Raw genomic sequence first — 21,216 nt, 5'->3', positions numbered from 1 at the left:
TGTACTTCACTAGAGCTCCTCTTTCAGATCACACATCAGTGCACTACACTATATAAATTGAATTAAACTTTCACAAAATAATGAAAGCAGAACACAAGTAGATCATGCATTCAATCATTTTTTTAAGGATTGATCAAAAAGATGGCTTCCCACAATTTAAAAGCAAGACTCACATAAATATCTAAATGCCTGATCCAAGTTTCTGTAACGCTATCAGAGACCCGCAATGGGAGGTGAAGTGAATTCCTAAACACTTCCAGCTAAACTTTAATTGGCAGGACACTACAGTTTACAGGACCAGATTCAAAGTACACACAAGGCAATGAAATCATTCCTGTTTGTTTCAGTGAGCTATGTATGGGCTTCATACAGATGAGGATGTCTATTTAGATACAGAGCTTTCCTTACACATCTTTCAATTGACACCAGGCCAACACCACTGCTGGCTGCCCTCCAGTTTGGGGATCCTCCCTGGGGCCACCAAGGCAACTCCTGATTCTATACTGGCCCCTCCTTAGATGGAGAAAGTGGTGCATCTCTCCTCTCTCTGCTTTGCTTTTCTGCATTTTTTTCAGAGACCTAGACAAAAGTATGCTGTCCTTGCTCCCAGGAGGATGCTGAGCTGTGAGCCTACATGAATCTTCTCGTGATCAAAGAGAGAAAATGGGAAGGCGTGGTAGCTACCAAAAAGAAAGCTGACATCCAAAATTCACATAGTAATCAAGTGTAAAAGAGGTTGAATGTGTGTATATGTGTGCATACATGCATAATACTGAGGATTTTTACCAGCTGTCACTATTCAACTCTTTCTTCCCATATCTAACTTAGTAGCCAAGTCCTGGGTGAAAAGTACTTCCCTCGTCCCATAGCATGACTCACCTTCATTGCAGAGCTGAGTGCTAGCCTTCTCTCGCAAACCAGTTTTGATACAAACACTGTAATTCCTCTCAGGCCTCTGAGTGATGGGGAGTCAGGAGCACCACCGTGTGGCACCTGGGAAATACAAAATAAAAAGCAATCGCAAGCAGAACGGCCACTGCAGTGACACACATAAAGCTGGTGAGGCATAGGTTCTATGAAAAGACACAACACTCCTTTTCTTCTAAGTAACAACACCTATTTGCCTTGTTCAGGTGTATTTTTAAATCTAAATATCTAATAATGCAGGTAGCCAGCTTGTAGACAATATGCTGTGTAGCATGTGTAAGTGTTGGACCAAGAGGGGGAGATGTTTTGTGGGAGTTTTTTGTTTCATTTAAAACCAAATTGTGTTATCATCTGGTGGTGAAGGTTTAGTTGCTATAGTTACATTTTGTTAAACATACTCTGGAATACTGCTAAATTTGGCTTCCAAAGCCTCCAAAACACAATACTGTTTGTGAGAAGAACATGGCAGGTTGTTATCTGGAAGTAACTGTTTGTCCCTGTGACATGCTGAATAATGCTAGATGAGCCTTATGTGTAAAGGAGCCCAGGGAAAGATCTAACACACAACATTGTTTTTCCAGTCACAGCAATAAGCCCCCCCTTTCAAACTAAATGAGTTTTAGTTTTGATCAAGAGAAAAAAGGGAAGGGAAGGGAAGGGAAGGGAAGGGAAGGGAAGGGAAGGGAAGGGAAGGGAAGGGAAGGGAAGGGAAGGGAAGGGAAAAAGAAAAAAGAAACACAAAGGAAAAAGGGAAAGAAGGGAAGGGAAGGGAAGGGAAGGGAAGGGAAGGGAAGGGAAGGGAAGGGAAGGGAAGGGAAGGGAAGGAAAGGGAAGGGAAGGGAAGGGAGAAAGAGAAAGAAAGAAAGAAAGAAAGAAAGAAAAGAAAAAAAGAAAGAAAAAGGAAAGAAAGAAAGGCAAAAGAAAAAAGAAAGAAAAAGAAAGAAAGAAAAGAAAAAAGAAAGAAAGAAAAAAGAAAGAAAGAAAGAATAAATAAATAAAGAAAGAAAGAAGAAAGAAAGAAAGAAAGAAAGAAAGAAAGAAAGAAAGAAAGAAAGAAAGAAAAAAGAAAGAAAGGAAAGAAAGAAAGAAAGAAAAAGAAAAAGAAAGAAAGAAAGGAAAGAAAAAAAGAAAGAAACAAAAGAAAAAAGAAAGAAAAGATAGAAAGAAAGGAAAGAAAAAAAGAAAGAAACAAAAGAAAAAAGAAAGGAAGGGGAAAAAAAGAATGGAAGGAAGGAAGGAAGGAAGCTGCATGGTTCTGAGTTGCCATCTGGGCTTAAACGAGGACACCCGTAAGATGCCTTGCTGCTACAAAATAACCATTTTCCACAGAATACACTCAAGGAAGCTTGAAAGTGTAGAAATCAAATTATGTACATTAAACTAACTTAGCTATATACATCACAGGTGTGTAACAACAACTTTCTCCTCCATTTCTACTGCTTCACCACTATCTTCTCTTTCACAGCTCCTCTGATGTTTTGATGAGGCTACAGAACACTTCTTTTCCTAATTGATTTTCACTGTCTTTTTTCTATATTTATTTCTATTTTTTATCCATCTTTTCATACGTTTCTGAGGCTGTGAGCTGCCTCATGCATACTAATTGCTATGGTAGTATAAACAGCAAGGAACTGTTGCCTCAAATTACAAAATTATTTCTGAAAAGATGTGGATTTTAAAAATCAAACATGCCAGTGGAGGTATAATACATAGAACTTGACCAATTTGTTCACTTTTATGAACTCTGTTTCACTCAGGGATAGTGATCTGAAAGCTGCAAAACTGGTGAAATACAGGTGCCTTGCTGTGTCTCCAGATTCGTGTTTGTGTATAAGGAGCATTGATTTATACTGAGAATTTCAATCCAGCTTCAGTCAAGTCATAGACTCCACTTGTCACTCAGTAATGGCTTTCTTATCACAGAAGGTCAGAAGAGCCCTTGTCAGTATTTTCAGACTTCAGTTGCCTCTGGTATGGTGATTTCACCAGGCATCAGTGCTGCCACTGAGTGGTTCTGCTCTCATCATGTTTGTTCTGGAGTGTTCCTCATCAGAGCAAGTTAGAGATGCCTAAATCTGTCAGGGAGCTCTCATGAGGCCCTGCTTCAGCTCTGGATAGAGATCATAGGGTCACTGGTAGCGTCAATACATTTCATTTTTTACCCCAGCACTGACATTTAAAGATGTCTTGCTAAAATTTGGCCCCTCATACTGTTGATACTAGGCAGCGATCTTCCACTCATTTGCTTTACCACAGGACTGGGAATGACAAGTTGCAGTTCTATTCATTTAGAATCATAGAATAATTAGGGGTGGAAAGGACCTTCAGATCATCTAGTTCCAGCCCCTCTGCCATGGGCAGGTACACTTCACACTAAATAATCTCACCCAAGGCTTCATCCAACTTGGCTTTGAACACCGCCAGGGATGGAGCATTCACAACCTCCCTGGGCAGACCATTCTAGTGCCTCACCACCTTAACAGGAAAGAATTTCTTCCTTATATCCAATCTAAACTTCCCCTGTTTAAGTTTTAAGCTGTTACCCCTTGTCCTGTTGCTACAGTCCCTAATGAAGAGTCCCTTCCCAGCATCCCTATAGGCCCCCTTCAGATACTGGAAGGCTGCTATGAGGTCTCCACGCAGCCTTCTCTTCTCCAGGCTGAACAGCCCCAACTTCCTCAGCCTGTCTTCATACGGGAGGTGCTCCAGTCCCCTGATCATCCTCCTGGCCCTTCTCTGGACTTGTTCCAACAGTTCCATGTCCTTTTTATCTTGAGGACACCAGAACTGCACAAGATACTCCAAGTGAGGTCTCACGAGAGCAGAGGGGCAGGATCACCTCCTTCGACCTGTTGGTCATGCTCCTTTTGATGCAGCCCAGGATACAGTTGGCTTTCTGGGCTGCAAGCACACTGCCTGCTCAAGTTCATTTTCTCATCAACCAACACCCCCAAGTCCTTCTCTTCAGGGCTGCTCTGAATCTCTTCTCTGCCCAACCTGTAGCTGTGCCTGGGATTGCTCTGACCCAGGTGTAGGACCTTGCACTTGTCATGGTTAAACTTCATGAGGTTGGCATCAGCTCACCTCACAAGTGTGTCGAGGTCCCTCTGGATGGCATTCCTTCCCTCCAGCGTATCAACCGAACCACACAGCTTGGTGTCATCAGCATACTTACTGAGGGCGCACTCAATCCCACTGTCCATGTCAGTGACAAAGATGTTGAACAAGACCGGTCCCAACACCGATCCCTGAAGGACACCACTTGTTACTGGTCTCCAGCCGGACATTGAGCCATTGACCACAACTCTTTGCATGTGGTCATCCAGCCAGTTCTTTATCCACTGAGTGGTCCACCCATCAAATTGATGTCTCTAATTTAGAGACAAGGATGTTGTGTGGGACAGTGTCGAATGCTTTGCTCAAGTCCAGGTAGATGACATCAACTGCTCTACTGCTGTCCATCAGGTCTGTAGCCCCATCATAGAAGGCCACCAAATTGGTCAGGCAGGATTTCCCCTTAGTGAAGCCATGCTGGCTGTCACCAAGCACCTTGTTGTTTTTCATGTTCCTTAGCATGCCTTCCAGGAGAATCTGCTCAGAGTTTTTACGTGGCACAGAGGTGAGACTGACTGGTCTGTAATTCCCCAGGTTCCACTTGTGTTGTCAAAAGCTGGGTCATTCAGAAGTGACGGGTTTGGCCAGTGGAAGGACTGGGGAAGGAACTTGAGGCAATTAGTTTTCAATAGATGCTTGGTATAGGCCAGAAACATACATAAATTTTCAATAATACATAATGTAAGAAGAAATCATTTTGCTTTTTGTGTGATAATGTATCCAGAAACCTATTTCTATTTAATTAGCTGCAATACTTAATGTTCTCAGTTATATTTTAAGGGGCTTCTAAAAGAGGCAATTGGACCTATACCAGTGCTTCAACATTCTGTGCTGTTGCACACCTGCCTGTGTTGACAATGGGGCTGGGCGATGAAGGTGCCTCCTCAGCTGACTGCTTGCCTCTAAGTGACTTCTGTACAGCACAAGATCTACTATCCAGTCTACAGGAGAAATCCAGGCTGTTTCCTGTGTAGGAGATGATGTTATGGAAAATATAGAGAAAGAAAATACTGATGACTTCAAAAGGACCAAGATTTAATCTCAGTGAGCTTTGTGTCCACATCTGGGGTTTCCCCTCTCAAGAAGACTGCTTGGCTGTCACTTTTTATGTTGTATATTCATAGGATGCTCATTTGAATGAGCTCAAGGTCAGACTGTAACAACATGGTTTTCCTGAACTACTTCAGGCCATCTTGTCCAAAATGCAGTAATTATTATAGGGTGGAGTCATAGAATTACAATTATGCAGCCTGAGAAGGGAATATGAAATTCTTCTCTGGATTCACTTTTTTGGCTACCACTACAATTATGTGTTACATCAAGATTTTCCTCATGGGTCAAGTAGTTTAGTATCAGCTTGATTCCCAAGTTGTGCTCTCATATTTACAATCAGCTGTCATAGCTCTTGTCAGGTGCCAGGAAGAGAGATTTAAGCTTAGGCATGGGGGATCTCACTTTTATTTCTATCTTTGGCACTGCCTTGGAGACTGAATTTGTGAAAGTAACCTCCTGTCTCTCTGGTTTCCCTTCCCTTCCACCTTTATAGGGCTTGCAAATTACCTGTGACATGGGTTTTTACTCTTTGCAATAGCCATTTCTGACTGTGAGAAAAGGTTCCCCATTAATGAAATGAAAGGAAGGACTTCTGGATGTGAAGTTGCGAGCTGCCACTGTTCAGGCAAAAGACTTGGTGGGATGGCAGGAGTGGTTCCCTCCCAGCATGGGGCTTGTTCCTTGCCTCTTGCTGTGTGTTATATGAGCACAGTGGTTAGTTTAATGGAGACCTAGCCCTGGCTGCTCCTACCTCCTAGGCACTAAAGTAATGTAAATAACAGTCACAGGGTCTTTTCCTCTGAGAGCTTAAAAATGTGTTGCGTTAACACTGCAAAAGCTGACAAGTGTCTGTATGTTTGTTCTTGTGTCTTTGGTGCACTGGATAAGGTTTTTCTCCTGGGACTTGAAAAGGTACTTGGAAAAGGCTTTTTTAGGAAGTTAGCTTTATGGGATTATTTTAATCATAGTGCGGCTTTCAAGGCACACTGGTTGTGTTTAATATTTTGAGTTATGTTTAATGATTTCTGTTTTCCTCTTGTGCATATTTATTTTTATCATCTACTTTTCTCTGTGTTTAAAGTCTAGGATGATTTCATAGGCAGGTGCTACATAAATAAAGTGTCTTACTATTTTAATAAGCTGCAGCAGGACAGCAATTAGAAAAGTCCATCTGTTCATATCGCCTTTTTAATCATTGGTATTGCTGGGATTTACTGTTCGGGGGAAAGGTGAAGTGGAAAGAACTTCCATGTAAGAGAAAGGAACTACTCCTCTCTCTCTTATGCCCACTGAAGAAATCGTTCCCTGAAGGCATTGAAATAAATGGAGTAGGTTATATTTTAGGACTATGTCCAGTCTTTCTCTTCCTGCCTCTTACAACATTATGGAAAGGGTTACTTATGGCAGTACAGCTATGCAGGAAAACATGCAGCCATCTGTGCTCAAAATGTGTGTCATGTGTGTACAAGCAGCAGGGTTTCCGCTGGGCCTTGCATTAAACACCTGAACCAAACTTTTCTGAAGGGTCAGAAATGTTGTTTTAACTGATATTCTTCTGGTTATTTGTTATTGCTGCAAAACTCTGTACTTCCAAAAGCCAGCTACTCTTGAAAGAAAAAAAATATCAAAATAATGCTTTTAAAAGAGAAAAAAAAAAAAAAAACAAAACAGAGAATACTATTTCCAGCTGGGAATACTAGCAGGAAAGCTAGAAAACTCTTGATTTTCTGTGATTTTCAGCTGAAAGTAGAAAGCTGTGATATAACAAAGCTGGGGTTGGCAAACTGCAGCAGCAAGCACATTAGCCAGGTCCTAGGCTGTCCTGGGGCTTACTCCCAGCTCTGCAGTATCAGGCTGTGCTGGCACACCTTCAGCCAGCCACCTCACCAATGGTCTCCCTTTTTCTTTTTGGACTAGTGATTGTTTCTGAGTGTGTATTTTATGAGTGTGTAGTAGAGAGTGACCAAGATCTAAACTGATGTCTAAGCTTGACTATGGTTTAAATAATTGCTCTGATGTTTAGCTATTATTAACTGCAACCCTGAAGACATTTTTCTTTGGAGAAATTCTATGATTCCTATGTTGTTTTGGACTTGGTCTGGGATCCTTTTTAACTTACACTGCTGTAAATCAGACCAGGCTCTCATACTTTGTACACATACTCCTTTTTTGCACATTGAGAAAATAGAAAACTAGATAGGGTAACTTAAATTTTATTGAAATCTATGTCACTGTCTATTGCATTTTGAACGTAAGCATGCCTACAGACCCATTCTGTACTACAGGAGCATATACTTTATTTTCACTGAAACTCTTTCTTTGTAGTTTTGATTGTAAGCTTTCCTCTTTTTTGTTGCAGTCATCAGAATTTGTTACTGTAATTCTGTAATATTTATTGTGTAAAAGGTACTTGAGGCACTTTGTTGTTCCTGCAAACTGAGAAATCAGTTATAGTTTCACCAGAGTATAGAATTTGCTCTTCTTGCCAGAAGATACATTCCTTCTTGGAGATGCACAGCTAGTCTCTTGCTGAAGGAGGTCAGCCTGCCTAACTTCTTGGGGCTCTGCCTGCTGCAAGGGAAGGTATAATTCAGCATCTGAGTAGCACAGGCTGATATTACAAAGCCTGGTTTCTGAAATATGCCATTTTTGCAATTGGGTAAAATATTGGGTTTAATTATATTGTTTGATTTCTTTTCCTGAAATTTAGAAAAATATACGGAGATTGAATATTTCTTATCACTATTCTAAAACGTTTTATTAAACAGGTAAAATTTCTTTTATCTTTGTGTCTTTGGAACTAATTGCTCGCATTATATTTCTGCCTAAATGCATTTAAAACAAATGATGTTTTGACTGCATTTGTACTTGCTTAACTCTAATTCTTCTTGGTGTTCAAAACAAGCTGAATATGGTGTATCTCAAGCACCAAAGTATTTCTATCACTACAGCATCTTATTGTTGGCTGGAGAAGTTCTCCGAACACAGGACAAAAAATAATTATCACTGAGTTAAAGAGTGTAATCTACAACTGGCAGATATAGTCAGATGGGAAATGCAAGTAGTGCTGTCAGTTAAGATGATAGTTGGAGCTATCAGCACAGTAGAAGCTTAACCATCCTCATGTTATACAGGCATTGGGAAAGGCAGTGCTCTAAGGAGATTTGGAAAACGGCAATAAAACAGGTTGCAGATGTTTCTGAGATGCTGAAAGGGGGAATGTGATGGAGCATGAAGGTAACTGTTTTAAAACTGAACAAGAGTAAGGTAGGGGCTGGCTGGAGTTCAGTGCTGTCCAGCCATCCTATTCATTTTTGATGATGCAAAATGGGAGAAACTTGTCATCCAAAGGACCAGTTGCTATGTGCTCTCCTTCTGCAGTCTCCACATGTTGTTGTGCCACTTTGTAACAAATTTCTGTAGGATGTATAAACTGTCTTTCTGCTCAGAGGAGGTATATCATTCCCCAGTCACATTCAGCTCTCTTTATAGCATATTTGTAAAAGTGGTCAGATTGTTCATTCTAAGGCATATAATGTGGATGACTTGCACAGGGATAGAGTCTCCCAGGGAATCCCCTGCAAGAAGTATGCTCTAGCAGAGCTTCATTTAGAGCACCCAGGCTGAAAACACCTTTGTAATTAGGCCAAATCCCTGAAGTTTTGCTCACTAACTTGGGCCATGTCCTACAAATTCAACCCAAATCAGTGCCTCTGGAGGCAAAGACTTCCCAAAAATAAAGTAATACCAAGTCATAAACTTCAGCTGCTTTATTAACTTTGTCAGCAGTGGGTGTACCTAGGTCAGAATGACCCTCTGTCATGTCAGAAAACAGCACCAGATAGTCATGGAGAACATGGTCTTTCCCCAAAAGAGCTGATCTGAGGACAGATAATCAGCCTTTTAACATTATCATTGCTGCAGAAGGGAGAGGCTCTGTCTTCTGTCCCATTTACCTTGGGAACAAGACATTACAACAGTGGCAACTTCTAAGTTAATTCCTCACTAGATTCATTTCCATCATTTGATGTTGCTGACATTTATCTCTGCCCTATAGTCATGAGCTAAAGATTTGTGCAACACGTTCTCCAAACTTAAGCATATAATTGCATGGGTCATCTGGTTTTATGATGGTTTTGCTGGGTAAAGTTAATTTTCTTCATAGCAGCTAATATGGCGCTATGTTTTGGATTTGTGCTGGAAACAGTGTTGATAACACAGGGGTGTTTTCATTATTGCTGGGCAATGCTTACACAGAACCAAGGCCTTTTCTATTCTTCACACCACCCCCACCACTGAGCAGCTTGAGGGTGCACAAGAAGCTGGGAGGGGTCACAGACAGGACAGCTAAGGTTCATTCTTTCGTGTTCCAGTGCAAATAGAGCTCAGACGTGAAAATATTGCATTCAGCCAGAAAGAAGCTCCTGCAAAGGAGAAAACCCCAGTCTCAACAACAACCAAAACAACTCTTTCTTATACACTCCAGAATCCAGGAATAGGGGATGACTTGCAGACCAAATCTTCTAAGAAATGTGGAGAAGCTGCATTATGACACCCTTAAGGTCAGAAAGCAATACAGCGTGCTGTAAATTGATCATAGGTAGTTGTAAGTAGCAGCAAAAAGTCAGGACACTAATTTCTGTACAAAATTTATCACTATAACTAAAGTAAAGACCTACTATTGTTTTTCCCACAAGGAAAAATTCCAGCAAAGGGAAAGAGGGCTCACCTGGCACATATATGGGATTCAGCAATCTCAGAGCTGAGGCCAGCATAAACATCTTGTGCAAGAGATAGGACAATGGCCAGTTCTAGAAAGAGATAAAAAATAAGAGGTCAGCTTAGAGCCAATTTATCCTTTTTTTCCATCCCAGAGCTACAGAGCTCAGCTTGGGATCTGTTCCACTTGTTTTGCAGCTCACAATCCAGAGACTCATAGTGGTTTATGTGCTTCCATTGCCAACAGGTTCTTATTTAAACTCATCCTTTGATGCATCCAATCACAGGATGAGACTTGAGGAGCATCAGGACATGGAGCATCACCATTATACCTCCATTACAGAAGAAAGACATCAGAACCCTCCTGGCCCTGATGCTTTCTCACCTTTCTCCTCATTCCTTGTGAGTCTTATTTCTCTGTGTGCTATATTCCTAAGGTAATTTGTTAAATGGCATCACAAATAATGCAGAGAACATGCTGGTATGTCTTACTTTCTCAGACACTGTAGGGAAAAAAAGAGCAATGCTCCCCCTCTTAGGCAAAGGGAAATAAAGTACTCATAGACTATCAGTGGATCTAGCCCACTGCATGTGCAGATGATTTGGTAACAGCTGCCAGCTAGTTCCTAATCTACTCAGTGTCCAGTGCCCCTTCTGCAAACTCCCAAAAGAGAGAAAAACATCTCTTGAAAGGCTTCCAGCTCTGCTTTCAAGTTCTAACAGGGCAGAAAGTGCTCCAAAAATTACCGTTCTCCAGCTCCAGGATACAGAGAGAAGCACATCAGACAGTAGAAAATATTTTGTCTCCCATTTTGAAGTTTCTGATATTGGATTTTATCTTAACTTACTCTACTTGTTTCATTAGATCAATCTTCACTCGTAAAATAACTATAAAACCATCTCTTGCTCTAGTATGGACAGCAACAAATAACACAAAAAATGGTTATATTTTATTTTCTCACAAGAGTTTGAAAGAAACTATTGTAAAGTGCAAAGATCAAAGGCAGAGAGGCTCTGAAGAATTAGCACAGATGCAATATGCATTCTCTTTTTAATCTTCAATTTCATCTGTAAATATAAGCATATAATCTAGGTGTGAGCCTCATTTTGCAGCTCAGTGCTAATAAAAATATGCCAGAGAGCAATGTAATGATAAAAATTCCTTTCCAAAGTTGAAAAATGACACAGAATAATCATAATGAGTTTCTACACTGCAGTCTTACTTCAATTACTCGAGAGATAAGGATGACTTGAGGACTTTGTCATTCAATTGCAAATTAAAGCGTCACTTCATATGCAGCAGGATCAGGCACTGAAATCACTTATCAGGAGTTTGACACTTATAAGAGCTTCAGTGTCTGGAACTCATCCTATCTTGTCCTGACAACTTGTGTGCCTGGATGAGGCTGCTTTGTGCATTCAGCCATTAGGGGCTCAGTGCAGCTGTTTGTCTAGCTCAAAATATTTTCAACAACATGGAAGGAGGAAGTAAAGGAAAAGAGGAAACACAGCTCTATCCTTATTTCCTAGCTTGGGATCAATAATTTTGCACTAAACCAAAATGATTTAAAGAACTAAGATTCCTTATGGCTATCATGAAATATTTTATGTATGCGCAGAGCATTTTTAAGATCAAAGAAAGACGCCAGTTCAGGAAAGCGTCACTGCTCAAGGTACACGAACCAATTTGATTGCTGTGGGTTATTGTCTGGCATAATGCCCTAGTGGCTAAAACAATTTCCACTGATCTGAGTTACTTTTAAATCTTTCTCTTTCCTGACGGGTCATTTTTCCAACATTCAAGCCCAGTCACACAGCTATAGATTATTCTGGGGATCGAGATGGATTCTTCCATCTTATCAGTTGCTTTTACTATGTTTTCTATTGAAACGTTTAAAATTAACTGAAACATAAAACAGAAGCAAACTCTCCCCCGTTATTGAATAAGCTTCCCACATAACCTTTCCACCAAAATACCCATTCTATTTTCACTCTAAAATAAATATGCAATTTTTTTTCATGTGACCTGTAATGACTTCAGCAGTAGATGTTGAGAGAATGCCAACCATTAAGTGTCCCATTATTTGGAATTTAGGACACTGTAGTGAAAGACATGACCCAGTCCTCAAGTCCCCTCAAGCACATGTGGGATTTTAGGATTTGAATCCTAAATTACAGGTGAATTCTCTAACCATGAAGTTCTTGTCAGAATCTTGTCACGTCCTCCTTTGTTTGAGGCCCAATAGATAAAACAGATGGGGAAATTCATGGCTGTCTTATGACTCTCGGTGAAAGTCCTGAGTCATTCTTCAGTGGGACACCATACTGTTTTGTTGGGCTTTTTTTACCCTTGACATTAACATCCAAACATGAAGAAGTCAGGCAGCTTTCACGGTGAATATTTTAAGGTCTGATATCTAATTCACTGTATGTATCTTTCACTTTAAATGGATTCTGAAATCAAGACCAAATTTACTTTACAGACTGCATTTAAAAACTGGAATTTAGCCATGCATTGGAACATAAATAGGAGCAGAGAAATTGTAGCCACCTGTACCAGGACCACCAGTACAGTAACTTCTTTCCAACGTCAACATTTAAGAGGAAGCTTTTAAGATTCGATCTGAAGGCCGTGGCAGAAAACTGCATTAAAATGCATTAAATGTACTAAAAATAGTACAAACTGCTTAGTACAGAATATTTAGGGAAACAGCAACTAGAACTGCACCAAAGCTACTAAAGTATCCATTCCTAATTCCAGAATTCCTAGGGGCTGCCGACTGCAATCATGAAATGTTTGAGGACAAGAAAAACGGAGTTTCAGCTTTAGAAATAAAATTGAGTGAATTCCCTGCGCATCTGTTCACTGACAGGTGGCTTGAAGCACAATCCATCATTAAACTAGCAACACATCCCCACTGGAAGTGTAGCAAGAAGAAACACCTATCAAAAAACAAAGTACTTTTCCTCATCCATTTAACTGTATTTATGGCAAAGAATCATCTTCACCTCACAGTTCTAAATACCCATGGCTGCAGTGATCCAGTCATTCCACTACAGTAGACTCTGGCTCAGGCAAGTGAGGAATTACAGAGTAAAGCAATAAGGCGTGGCCCTCACACTGTTCCTATCATCCCATTGATATGAGATGAACACATCTAGCTTTGACCACAAATATCTAGGCATGTGTCCTACCTAACATCTTACAACAGCCATAAATTATGTGCAAAAGTAAGTCCTTATTAAAAAAAAAAAAGAAGTTCAAAAAAAGGTGTTCAGTTTCTTAATATGACAATTGATGTCACAAAAATACTTTTTGTCTGGAATTCTATGAGGTTTAACATTTTGCAGTAAGCCAGAATTTGTCCATAAATGGTGCAAGCCTAGTGCCTCGGCACAAGTCATCATACCTATACTCAGAAGCCTCTGATTTGCAGTACCACCCAGGCATGGAAGCAAAGCTCAAAAACGCGCTGTACCACTCACACAGGTCAGACCTTACTGTAAGTGAGAGCTTTCATCAGCGAAGACTTTTAAAACCACTGTGCCTGAAGTTTTGACAGTTGTCATAAATTACGAGGATTCTTGCTTCCAGATAAGACTTTTTTCCCCAAAGCTACACTAAACATTTAATTGTCCATTGAGACCAAGTAGGGGAGAAGAAAGGAAGGACTTATACATCACAGAGTGAGCAATAAGGAAAAAAAAGAACTGAAGAACATGCAAGGCAAGGAAACTCTTAATGTCAACCAAGTGAGAAAAATTCAGGAGATGAATTCAGAATTTTGTTAGAAGGCAAGCAGGCCTCCTTTTCTCATTCCTCTTAGGATGTTTGCCTTTCCAAGCCTTTTACAGAGAAGCAGCCAGTGGTACTCTTAACAGTGCATCTTTTGGGAAAAGCAATTACCTGAAGACGCTGCCCAAAAAAATTGCTGAACTTTTTCCAAACATCTTTCTGCTCCAGTGCTTTAGAAAGGAGTCTTGTCTCGTGTTTAGCCAATCAGGGAAATAAAACAAGAAAAAAGTCAAATTAAAGGTATTTTTTTAATCTCAAGAAGGTGATCAGAAACATGAAAGAAATGCAGATATCAGGTGCTATCAGCTTTTTTTTTTTTTTTTTCAAGAAAAATTCTAGATATTGTTCCAACAGATTGCTTCAGAACATCTGTTGACCTGTGGATGTTTAGGATGAGAAGCCTCAATTTGAAATCTGGTGTAAATTTCAAATAACAGAGTCTATAAATTGTAAGTATGACACAGGAAAGAGAACATACAACTGTTTCACAATAGCTGCCTTAGGCACAGCCATAATCAGTCTGCTTCTTAGAAAAGATAAAAATGTAATTTTGAGAGCTGTGCAGGATATAAAATCAATACCTTTATTATCAATTGTGGAAAAAAATTTGCCTTTTTTTTTGTTAATTTTCTTACTGTTAGGTAATACCTATGACAGTTGAAAGCATAAAAGTTAAATATCTATATATGCAGCATGTGGGTTTTTTTTCATTTATATTGATTCATACATTATCTTGCCACAAATACTGTCAAGACTGCTCTATTTGTGTCAGAGATTAAGCCACATTCAAAAAAATCATAGAATCCTGCAACTGTACAGTCATTTGTGTTGGAAAAGACCTGTAAAATCATCGGGTACAACCATTAACTGCTATTACATAATTAAAAGAACCTAATTTTAAATGAAAACGCAATAGCTAGACAAAGGGCTAACACAGCCTAAGAATTTCTGAGGGAGGCAATTGATCGTGGTTAACTGTGGTTGTTTCTGTCTATTTTACAGTGACACAGGAAGAATGGATGTAGGTTTGTTTGCAAGGGCAGTTTGAAGCAGAAGGCAAAAGCAGCAGACAGAGAAGAAGATACGTTGCAGGATGAGAGGAGGCACTAAAATACCTTGTATTTTGTACTGTGTGTGAATTAAATTTTATACACAAAATGTAATTAAGGCTGTCGTGGTTTAAACCCAGTCAGGTAATTCGTTCGCTCACTTCCCCCCCTTTCTTGCCCTCCCCCTGCTCTCGGAGGGACGGAGAGGAGAATCGAAAAGAATGCAACTCCCACGGGTTGAGATAAGAACAGTTTAGTAACTAAGGTATAACACAAATCACTACTGCTACCACCAATGATAATAATGATAAAGGAAATAACAAGGGAACAGAATACAACACCTCACCACCCGCTGACCGATAACTCGCCCCCCCAAGCCCGACCAAGCTCCGACCGATACCTCCTCCAACCCTGCAGCCTCCCAGCCCTTCCGGCTCACTCCCAGTTACATCCTGGGCATGACGTGCTGTGGTATGGAATACCTCTTTGGTCAGTTTGGGTCAGGTGTCCTGTCTCTGCTTCCTCTCAGCTTCCCCTCCTCCCTGGCAGAGCATGAGGCTCACAAAGTCCTTGGCCAGACCAAAACATCTCTATCAGCTCTGTTCCCAAGCCGAAAGTCAAAACACTGCACTGCACCAGCTACCAAGGAGGAGAAACATGACTGCTACTGCTGAACCCAGGACAAAGGCACACATGACAAACATACTTTTAAAACACTTTAGGTATTCCATAAAATTACTTTGATATTACAATTGATCATGCAAATTAAAAACAAAACAAAACCTACAAAAAAAAAGAGTCAGATTTACATTATTCCGTCTATATTTATTTTAATGAAAATAAACATGTTTTCAAGATTTGCATGACCCTGAAGAGGTTAACATCCATTAGAAACTTCATCTTAGCATCTAAACCCATAATCTAGTTTTGTGATATGTTTCTTGATCAGATGACTGACTCACTGTTTTATCTCCTTTTTCTTTACCAGTAATTTCACTCAGTTTTCACTCCTTTTTTGCATGCAGCATGACCAAAAAACGTTTGCATAAATTTGTTTTTTGGGTATGAATGACTGTATAGGAAAGGTCACAAAAGGTTTCTGGAGACTGAACTCCGTTTAATATAATTTTAGACTGCTTTGGATTTCAGCTTGATGATACTAATATAGTATTAACACTGTCCTAAAGACAGAAAATAAAAAAGGTCCACAAGCATTAAATAAAACCAAGAAAAGCACCCTTTGGGACAGAAATTAATCATGTTTGCTAAAGAATATATGGAAAAGGAAGTGTTGATAATAGCAGGAATCTTGTCAGGATGAACGCATACCTGTCCCCAGTACCTTGCAACAAGGCAAATAGTGCAATGACACAAAAACGTCCCTGCAATTATTTTACAGAAGTATTTCAGTCTAGCCATCAGTGAAAAAACAGCCTGACCTATTTCCTTCAGCACTTCCCTCCCTATCTCCCCCAGCCATAGAGGCAGTGGAAAACAAAGATATTTGAATTAACATGTCTAATACTAATTGTTTTAACACAGCCTCAAAGGATTTCAAAGAAATGTAATGACATCCAACTGCATGCAGCAAATTTGTTTTCTACCTAATTCTTGTCTGATGATATTTGTACTCTTTCCTGGCCATACTCAAGCACAAAGACAAACATTTTAGTACAGAGCTTGACAGCACTGCAGATGTTACAGGTGACACGCACCCTAGGCTATCTACTTTCCAGTCCTTCAGCCTTCATAGAATCATAGAATGGTTTGGGTTGGAAGGGACCTTAAAGATCATCTGGTTCCAATCCCCTGTCATGAGCAGGGACACCTTCTACCTTACATAATGGTACTAGGAAAAGGGAACATTCATCCTTTCAGGCAACTGATAAATTTTCCCTATACACTGGCAAAGTCAAGAACTGTGAAGAAACATAGAATATAGCTCAGCATGATATGACCGGATTTATTTAACCATTTTAGATTAAAACCCTTTAAGATTCCTATGAATTTACTTCTGGTTTAGCAATCTGACCATTTTTATTGAGCTGTTGTTTTTTCATAGCATTTTAAAACCCAGTTAATTCTGGATATCTTGGGTCTTTGTCACTTAGTCACATGAATTTAGGTTTTTTTCAAAAGAGACATCACATGGATTCAAATCAAAACAGGTATCACACAGATATTTATAGCTTTGACTAATTACTTCAGTAATTATTTAATTCCCCAAACAGCTGCCAGGTTCATACCTATTATTCCACAGATGTACAGTTAAAACATTATCACAAATTTATTTACATTTTTCATTGTTACTATAAAAGTTATACAAACACAGCATAATTTTTAGCTTATGAAACATTGATTATCCACTGGACAGTCTGGAAAGTGGCTTCAAAATATAAAGCAAAACAGGAAAAATCTAAGAAACAATTATTCAAAGTTTACCCTTCTATGTATTCTGTTAGCTTGTTCACAGGCTTATTTTTCTTTTCCAGAAAGGTTAGAAAATCTGGGAAATAGCACCTGAGGTATATATGCAAGTTTTATACAGAAATAAATTCTGTAATAGCCACTACGAAAGCTATTCAAACCAGCATTGATTTCCCCATGCTATCGTATTGTTCCCCTACAGGGCCCCAGTATGCAGCAAAGGGAAGTACAAGTGATGGAAGAATGTGTGAAGGTCTAAATAAAGGGCTACTCCTGCTTTTCCCTAGATGAATATGTCAAATTCCTACAAACTCCTCAACAAACGTTGCTAAAGTTTTGCAGCAACCTGGATTATACTTTGTTGGAGAGTGGTCTGCCTTTCTTTAGTTACCTTGCTGTCAAGAATAAAGGAGGGGGTGAGGAGGGGGTGAGGAGGGACAATACCAAAACAAAGGACACACAAAAACTGAAATGTACTTAACTAGATTTCAGTATGTAGATATTTAGAAATACATTCAGAAGTATTGCATTTAAAGACAGAAATCACTCAACTATGCCTCAACTACAGGACTCCTATCCTAACATGCAGCAAATGGTGGTTTGGCACAGGAAGGTGCTGCAATGCTTATTGAAGGTGACACAAACAGCTTTTACACAGAATGTAATTAAACTTGGCTAATTGATGCAGCAAAAAAAGAGAGACTGTAACATGGCGATTAAGACAATGGTATAGGCAACCTACAGAATTAATAAGAAGGAATTTTTCATCAAACATGAATAACAGAATTACTGACTGTGCTTGCTTCACAGTGACTCACTGTACTAAGTTGACTTTTGAAAATGCAGACTCCTGCATGAAGATGGTAGAATCGCTAGATTAAATAGCCCTGTTGGTATTGATTCTGCACATTAGAAACAAGTATGTCACTGCAGTTACTGGTGGTAAGTAATTGCTTTGACCACAGGTGTCTGGGAACTGTGATTTTGAATGGCATTGCAGGCGGAGTCTTTTGAAATTCTTGAATATTTCTGACCAAGAGTTAAGGCATATGGAGGTACACTTACCAAATATGGACGATTTGAAGAACTTTTATTTGAAGATGACTGTTGGTGGACTGACAGCTATCCTCACTACCACATTCTGCCTAAAATAAAACTAGATCTAAATCTGAAATTTGTTTTCGTTATTAAAGAAATAGCATGTTGTTAATCACCAACAAAACAGATCTCTTGAAAAACAGCATGCTCATGTGTTGGCAAAACCAGAACATCTTATTTAATTTCAAACACCATGTGAGCTGCAATGTACAGCTTCACATAATTAAAATAAAATACATCAACAAAAATAGGAAGTAAAACTTCATAACAGACACAGTTTACTAATTTTGTACTGGACTGTGCTACAGGAGAAATGTGGGTATGATGCAACAGATTACACACTGTATTTTGACTTCTAGAATTAATATTTCTCTGTAGCACTAGGGTTACTCAGAATCATAAATGTTTCATATACTGGCATATGAAAAGTTTTGATTTTAATTTTTTCATGAAAGTCTCTATACAAAATATTAATTATTTAATTAAGTGTAGAATTGATACTTCCAATGTTTAAAAATTTACATGCATCTTTTACGTGTACCTTCTCCAAATGAAAAAGATATCTTTCATTTCTATTTCTGCTCCCTTTACGCCCTGTATCTATTTTTGTAATGATAGTAAGCAAAGATTACAGGTATAGATTTTAGAGTTCGGGGGGGGGAAGAATGGTTTGGGGTTTGTTTTTTTTTTCTCTTGGGGGAGTGGGTAAGATTTTTAAAGTAAATAGTAGTATCAAAAAGGTTTTCTTTCTTTTTTTTTGCTTAAGACTATTTTTGTGCTTCACCAACATGAAAAATGTCAAGCAAAATGGATACTTTCTTTAGTACTCTTACCTTGGATAATAGACATGTTCTATTGACAACTGAAAAAATAATACATGTGCCATCTCAGTATTCACAGTATTTTGGGAGGATTTCATTAAACGTTTAATACTTAAGCACACCATAGAATCATAGAACAGTTAGGGTTGGAAAGGACCTTAAGAACATCTAGTTCCAACCCCCCTGCTGTGGGCAGGGACACCTCACACTAAACCATCTCACCCAAGGCTTCATCCAACCTGGCCTTGAGCACCACCAGGGATGGAGCATTCACAACCTCCCTGGGCAACCCATTCCAGTGCCTCACCACCCTAACAGGAAAGAATTTCCTCCTTATATCTATCCTGAACTTCCCCTGTTTAAGTTTTAACCCATTACCCCTTGTCCTATCTCTATAGTCCCTAATGAAGAGTCCCTCCCCAGCATCCTTGTAGGCCCTCTTCAGATACTGGGAGGCTGCTATGAGGTCTCCACACAGCCTTCTCTGGTCCAGGCTGAACAATATTCTCACGAAAGCTTTGTAAAAACAGGATTTTAGATGCAAAATAAATTATCCAGTGACAGGAGTATAAGAAACAAAAATGTTCCTATTTTTTAAAAAAATTACAAAATAAAAACCTACCCCAAAACCAACTCCAACACTTAAAGCCATAGTAGTGAAGACTGCTAAGGCCATTGCAGTGAACAGTATCCTACAATCCTGATCAAAATCTAAGAACTGCACTTACTGCTAATTGAATTCAACCCAAATTCAACCAAAATTGAAGTCACCCAGCCTTAAAAACTCCAGAAGCAAGCCACATAACTACTAGTTCTTTTTCCATTGTTGTTGCATATCAGTCCTCTGCTCTGGAGTATTTTAAGAGAAAATAGCTGACATGTCCTTGGAAATAGATCCTTCATTTGCATATTCCATAGGGAAACTAAAGTTATGTCAAACAGATAAGGTGCTCTCTGCTTCACGTGTGGTGGTGTGTGCAATATCCTGAGAACCATGGTAGCTCTGGTACGGGAGCTTAGGCATCCAATGCCCTAAGTCCCTTCCTAAATATCCAGTTTAAAATTTCCCCAGCACAGTTATCTGTCTTATTCTACTTAGTTGGGCATGCTTCCTTATCAGAATTGAAAATGAGTATAGAGCTTTGAGCATAGATATACAACAGTGTTTTAGTTTTGCTCTGGAGTAGAATTTCCTTCAAGGTAGAAGCTACCTTCAGCTCTCATTAAAAAGCAGCATGAGTCGGGACTATATGTCATCCTGAATATGGCAAATGTGAACAACAGCCAGACTGACATTTATTTTTTTATTTATTACAGTTTCACAATAGCCTTTAAGAATTCTAACAAAACCATAGAAAAATCATATTTCTCTTCAGACAACACTGGAAAGCATCCAAAAAAAGAAATTAAAGTGTGTGAGGCCTTTGCAGAGACAGAAGTAATTACATCTGTGTGTGAAGGTTTTGACATCTAAGAAGGATTTAACTATAAAAAAAGTATTGTGGGTAGAAATACTTTTAAAATCATCTGTGGAATTTGGTTTAGAGTTGGTTTTGTGTTTTGTTGGTTTTTTTTCGTTTCTTCAGTTTTGGGTTTTTTTTAAGATTTAAACACTAAGGGTGTCAGTATGATTGAAAGTATATTTAGACAAAATAAGACAGTTTTTCCACAAACTTAGGTAGCACTTATAGACTGCATGCACACAAAATCATGAAACAGAAAACATCCAGGTACATATAATTTTGATCAATGTTTTACAAAGAGTATCTCCAGTAAGAATAAATATTTCTATTAAAATGGAGTAATAGATGCACAGATCATCTTGTCCATTAAGATCCAGTTTACCAAAAGCCCACCAAAGCCTCTCCACAAACCTCACCTGTCTGTGTACTGGAACTAGTATTAGTGGCAAGCAGGGAAACATTCATCCAGGCTAACTAACTGGTGAGTCCTTATCACCCCTTCCAATGAAGAGAACACTCTGTTAAACCTAGAGATAAAACAAGAGTCACATACCAGATATTTGCCAGAATTTTCCTTCTCTTGTATCGCTTTAATGAGTTAAATATTATTTTGCATGACTGAATTGTTCTCTTCCAGCTACTGCTGCTGGGAGTTCTGAGAAAAAGATATGCAGAAAATTGTGTGTCTCCAGAAGCTTTGTGTAACTGTGAAATCAATAGTCATGCAAACAAACAGGCAGTCTAGCATT

The 21,216-nt window shown here is 39.2% G+C and overlaps 1 long non-coding RNA gene across 2 annotated transcripts; it reads right to left on the bottom strand.

Moving 5' to 3' along the window:
• Nucleotides 1-942: 942 nt before the first annotated feature.
• On the bottom strand, nucleotides 943-21,105 carry LOC130606617 (uncharacterized). Of its 2 annotated transcripts, none has more exons than XR_008974031.1 (3): nucleotides 20,884-21,105; nucleotides 9,824-9,905; nucleotides 943-993 (listed from the first exon to the last, which is right to left on the bottom strand). It is a non-coding gene; the product is annotated as an uncharacterized LOC130606617 (long non-coding RNA). The 2 variants fall into 2 exon arrangements; XR_008974030.1 differs by lacking the exon at nucleotides 20,884-21,105 and adding an exon at nucleotides 13,721-13,805.
• Nucleotides 21,106-21,216: the final 111 nt, after the last annotated feature.

The sequence above is a fragment of the Pezoporus wallicus genome, unplaced genomic scaffold (genome assembly GCF_028554395.1).
Source record: "Pezoporus wallicus isolate ANWC-B61680 ecotype Strahan unplaced genomic scaffold, APGP_CSIRO_Pwel_v1 contig_749, whole genome shotgun sequence".
Taxonomy (NCBI): domain Eukaryota; kingdom Metazoa; phylum Chordata; class Aves; order Psittaciformes; family Psittacidae; genus Pezoporus; species Pezoporus wallicus.
Note: the sequence above shows the minus strand (reverse complement) of the source record. Positions and strands in the feature narration are given on the sequence as shown.